Consider the following 6,000-nt stretch of genomic DNA (forward strand, 5'->3'; position numbering starts at 1 on the left):
TTGGATTGTTAAATACAGATTTACAAGGTTGCATGTGTTTGTGTTTGCATTTAAACAGGCAAACTTAGGACTTGGTTAAGCTACTGAAGCAATCTCATATCCTCTTCTATCTCATATCCTAAAGTTCTAGCTTCAGGAGACACACAAGCTGAGTACGAAGCATGACAGACAGCAGTGCAGCCATCTGCTTCCCTACTGGCCAGCCAGATGGACTGCTTTTTAGCTAGTACAAGGGGAATGCTCCCTACCTTGTAGCCCGCCTCAATTTGGCCAACCTGACACTTCACGATTTGTCAGTAATAACTGTCCTCCGTGGTAGCTAAATTGTTTGTAGGTAGAAAAGGAAAAAAAAAAAAGCTATTAGTTGGTTCACAAGCCAGAAAGGACAAGGGTAAGATTAGGCTAGGGGTATAGTCATATCTGAATATCTGAGTACACTATTTATTATGATTTTATTTGTTACTATTGCTTGTATAAGTGCGGGTATTTGTGTGACATGGCATGTGTGTGTGTGAGTCAGAGTGCGACTTTCTGGGGTGGGTTCGTGCCTTCTTCCATAGGGTTCTGAGGATCATTTGGCTTGAGCAGCCAGTGTTTTTTCCCACTGGACCATCTTGTCAGTCCCTATCCACGGACTACTTTAATCATGCAGTGAGAAACCTGTCTCCCTGTATTGCTTTTCTCTGATGCCTTTGCTTTTTGGTATTTTTTTTTTCTTTTAAATGGGCTACCAAGAATACCTACAAGCAGCTCCAGGCTTTTGTTGTTTTTCAGATTGTCATGTCTTCCAGGCTCGTCTTGAACTCACTGAGCAGCTGAGTGATGATCTTGAACTTTTAATCTGTGGGCAATGCTTCCATTTCCCAATTGCTGAGATTACAGTTATATGCCCCCATTCCCAGTTTTATGAGGTACCGGGGCTTAAGCCAGGGTTTCATCAATGATAGGCAAGTACTCTACCAACTAGCTATATCTCCAGCCCACAGAAGTTTCCATCACCCGTTAGTTTAATAAATTCACTTTGAGAAGCCATTTGCTATGGCTTGGATATACTTTGTCACCCAAAGTTACAGGTCCCTAGAATATTGTTGAGAATGGATAAAATCATTAAGGGAGTTGGCACAGAAGGAGGTGATGAAGTCATTGGCCACATCATGCTCAGATGAGACTGATGTAATTCTTGGGGGGCCGTGGTCACTCCTTGTGAAAGTCAGAATATTACAAAATATTTCTGAATCTCTTTGGCCTTCTCACTCACCATGTGATCTCCCCCGTTTGCACATACTTTATCACTACGTCATTCGCTATGCTGTGACAGATCCATGAGACCTCACCAGAGCCCAGTGCACACCAGCACCATGCTCTTTAGTCACCAGAACTGTGAACTAAATAAACATGCCTTTGCTATAAAGTGTCCAGCCTCAGGGATTTCACTATAACAACAACAACATCTTTCTCCAAACTTCCTGCAAGTATCCTGGGCTGACTTTGATTGCCTAACCCTGGGTCATAGACCTAGCTGGGTGTATATCACTCTGTGTTGTTTCCTTCTTAGAAAAGCTTGGGCTTATCACCTGCCCTTGAAAATTAGAATCATAAAAAACAAAGAAATTCTGTTATGATAAAAGGGGTGATGGGCAAACAAACACAATAGATATTTGCCACTGTCATTATGACAGGAAATTCATATTCTTCCCATGTACTTTTTATATGCTTGAAGTATGTTGCTATGAAAATGATAGTGTAGGTAAAATAAAGAAAATGAACTGAATATTTGTAAAGAAAAAACCCTTATGTCATAGCTAAACAAAAATAGCTTTACAAATGCAAAAGTCACAAATTCAAAATCATGGCATAATTAACACTACAATATGAAGCTTTGGAAGTTGATAATTCAACATAAATTACCATAAATATCAAGAATATGGTATTATTAAAATGTAGAGGTCACACAAATCATTACAAAAAATCCATAATAGAAAACATCTACCCTTCTTCCTCGTTTTGTCAGCTAAAGTGAGTTATATTTTATTTTCACTGAGCCTGTTTTCTCTGAACATTTGGGTAATAGCATCATGAGGACTGAATCCAAGTATGTCATTAACAACTTCTATAGGGCGAGGCATTCAGTTACATACCTAGTAACAGTTTCACCACAATGATGTTTCTTGTAACTAGGTTTAATCTACAAATTTAGAGCTAGCCAAAGGCCTGGTGCACAAGAGTTATAGGTAAAAAGTTCCCACACTGTTCTCACAGTGCATAATAGGAAAAGATATTTTCTAAAATTTCTATAGCAAAGAACATAAAATAATGTTCAATGGAAAAAAACTGTTCAGACTATAAAGGTATATACAAATTATGATCCCACATTCAGGATTTCTGTTGACAATAGACTGAAAGAGGACACTTGTGTTTTGAGTTTATGTGTGTGTGTGCATATGCTGTATGTGAATGTCCATGTGTGCACATGTATATGCAGGTTTGTGTCATGTGTGGGGAAGCCAGATAACAATGTCAGCTCTCTTCCTCTATTGCTGTCCTTCTGACTGATTTCTATTTATTTAGAAATATTTTTTTAGTTGTCTTACTTAACATGGAGCTCACCAATGTGGCAAGACTGGCTGACCAGCAAGCTTCACAGATTCTCCTCTCTCTGCCTCTTAAAAAACATGAATGTACATGCAAAAGTTCTGACACTCAGCAATGATTTGAAAAGAACTGTGGAAGAGCATGTTAACATCCTGTTTGATTTTGTTAAGAAAAAGAAAGAACAGGGCATTACTGATTCATCTGATGAAGAAATTGTTGATGAGGCGGAAAGACTGGAGGTAAAAGCCACGGGTCCTCTTGTTTTGACTGAAATTCTCTTTAACAAGAAGATAAATGAGCAGATCAAGAAATACAGGCGCCATTTCTTACGGTTTTGTCATAACAGCAAAAAGGCTTAGCAGTACCTTCTTCATGGTTTGAAAAGTGTGGTAGCAACGTATCAAGCTCAGGTGATCTCCAAGATTCCATATGTCTTGAGAGAGATGGATGATGCAGACCTTTTAGAAGACGAGGTCATCATCAGCTGATCGGAAAAGGCCTCTAAGAAATATTTCTCAAAAGAACATGCCAAAGAGATTCGTGTCAGAGCAGAATCATTTATTAAATGGTTGAAGGAAGCTGAGGAAGAATCTTCTGGTGATGAGGAAGAAGATGAAGATGAAAGTATTGAGGTGGTATATTCGAAGACTGCCAGTGTATCAAAGGTTGAAACTGTGAAGTATGACCACAAGGATGATGACGTTGATATTGATGCCATTTAAAGGGATGGATGCAGCTCAGCTTAACAGTGTAATGCTGAAAGTTTTTCTCCATTATCATCAGTCAGAAGTGTAACGTGTATGTGCAAAAGCTAAAGTGGCTTAACATCATGCTACACTTGATACTGAAAAGCTATTATGGTGAGTGGTTTACAATTAAGCCCAATGAGACATCTAGGGAGTCCATACATATCGATGAGCAGTTGTAGTTTGCTTATTTATAGCATATTTCTTTTGAAAAACTACTGGTGGTTGGCACTTGGTGGACAACACAGTTTAGTGATACAAACCATATAAAATAGTATAAAAAAAAGAAAGATTTGATTTAGGTCATTCTTCAAAAAAAAAAAAAAAAAAAAATGAATGTAGATACATGCCACCACGACCAGCTTTTAAAGTGAGTGTTGAGAGACCCAAACTCATGTTTTATGCTTGGACAGCTGACACTTTCCCAACTGATCCATCCCTTAGCCTCGACAATATATTTTGGTTCTCTAGAATGACGGCTGTCCTGTTTCAACCTTCTGAGTCCCTGAGATTACAGGCTGGGCTAGTCAGTATTTTATATTTTACCTGTAGTCAAACAGTTCACTATTCTAAAGCTTTTAAAGTTTGTTTTTCTTTTCTTTGAAAATAAGAAGAAGGTTCCAAGCAAATGCAGTTAAGTTCATGCACTGAAATGGTTTGTTTGAAGTTTCTTCTTTCAATTAAAAGTGGTTCAAATGGAGTCTAATCACAGAACAGTGTTCTGCTAGATTCAATTATGAGTTACAGAAAAAACAAAGTTCTAGAAGTTGGTTTATTTGGGCGGGAAATTGGAGCTCTAGAAGATGACCTGACCACATAATTGTGTTGTTTTCATCTAGTCTATGAAATGAAGGCAATTGCCAAGCCTCCTGCCATTAGCATGTTACTCATTAAGCAAATTAGAAATAAATTTCTGCTATTATATTTTCCCTCATGCTCTTCTTTGAAACTGGCTGGCTTCTTTCTTAACATGCTCTTAAATGACTCCTCTCTGGGCAAGGAATGCCCAGCCTCCTGCTGTCAGGCCTCCCTCAGCTGGAATAAGCTTAGTTTCTTTCTATGGGGTTAATGCTGTGATGCATTTGATAACTCTACACTGTCTAGAAAGTCTGTGGGAAGAAGCTGATGGGAAAACAATGATTGTCAGCAATTCTTGTTGTCTGGACTACTAGGTGCCTGGTTCTGTTTCTATGTCACAGGCCCACACCTGCTGAACCTCGATATTCCATCTGCTATGGATCCAAGATATACCCCCAGTCCCACCAAAGCCAGGGAGCTTTCACATTGCACACCCAGGATATCTACTCACCATTCAAGCAGTCCTCATGATTTTTGTAAAAATAAAATGTTATGGGGCTCCAGCCCTAGACAACATCAGGAAATTATTGTCTGCTGAAAGATAAACAATTACTCCTTCCCAGGGATGGTGTCCCTAATAGGTTGTCTTAGTCAGGGTTCCTATGGCTATGATGAAACATCATGGCCAAAATCAACTTGGGTAAAAAAAGGGTTTATTTGGTGTATTTTTCCATGTCACTGTTCATCATCAAAGGAAGTCAGGGCAGGAACTAAAACAGGACAGGAACCTGGAGGCAGGAGATGCAGCAGCCATAGAGAATTGCTGCTTACTGGCTTGCTCCCTATGACTTGCTCAGCCTGCTCTCTTATAGAATCCAGGGCCACCAGCCAGGGGTGTCCGCAATTACAATGGACCCTCCCACATCAATCACTAAATAAGAAAGTGCCCTACAGTCTTGCCTATAACTCAATCCTATGAAGGAATTTTCTCAACTGAGGCTCCCTCCTCTCTGATAACTTTAGTTACTGTCAAGTTGGCATAGAAACAAACCAACACAGTTTTCTAATACCAAGTGATCTGCCATGAAACCATATACACACAGTTAACACTAAACAGACTCATCAGCTTGTATTTACATATTTATGCATCTATGTGCAACAATAAGGGAAAAGAAGCCATGAATTTGAGAAGGAGTGAGAGGGGGCGCATAGGAGGCATTGAAAAGTGGAAATAAGGAGGGGTTAAGTTCTTAAAATTGTAAGAATAAAAAGAACTTTAAATACCTCACTGCATTGTGATTTGGCAGAATTAAACAATTGTAATTATTCTTAATTAATTGCATGGGATATATATATATATATATATACACATACATATATACATATATACATACATACATACATAAGGGAAGATGTCCACAGAGGTGAGAGGGTTTGGATGCCCTGGAACTAGAGTTATGGACTGTTGTGTGTCACTCAGTGTGGGTGCTGGGAATAGAACTAGGTCCTCCTCTGCAAGAGCAATCTGGGCTCTTCACCACTGAAGCACTTCTCTAGCCCTTATTTTCTTACGCTGAGGACAAAATAGACTGCTAAGAAGCAGGTGCTTGGTATTGAAATGGAAGATTTCCTGATTTTTGTTTAGAGCAGTGGTTCTCAACCTTCCTAATACTGTGACCCTCTCATACAGGTCCTCATGTTACGGTGACCCCCAACTATGAAAACATTTCATTGATACTTCCTAACTATAATTTGCTACTCTTAAGAATCGTAATATAGATGTCTGATACGCAGAATATCTGATATGCGACCCCCAAAGGGGTCATGGCCCACTGGTTGAGAACTGCTGTTTTAGAGAATTCCC

At 39.2% G+C, this 6,000-nt stretch overlaps 1 pseudogene; it reads left to right on the forward strand.

Moving 5' to 3' along the window:
• Nucleotides 1-2,672: 2,672 nt before the first annotated feature.
• Nucleotides 2,673-3,355, forward strand: LOC114692565 (annotated as a pseudogene).
• Nucleotides 3,356-6,000: the final 2,645 nt, after the last annotated feature.

This window comes from Peromyscus leucopus, chromosome 8a (genome assembly GCF_004664715.2).
Source record: "Peromyscus leucopus breed LL Stock chromosome 8a, UCI_PerLeu_2.1, whole genome shotgun sequence".
Lineage (NCBI taxonomy): Eukaryota > Metazoa > Chordata > Mammalia > Rodentia > Cricetidae > Peromyscus > Peromyscus leucopus.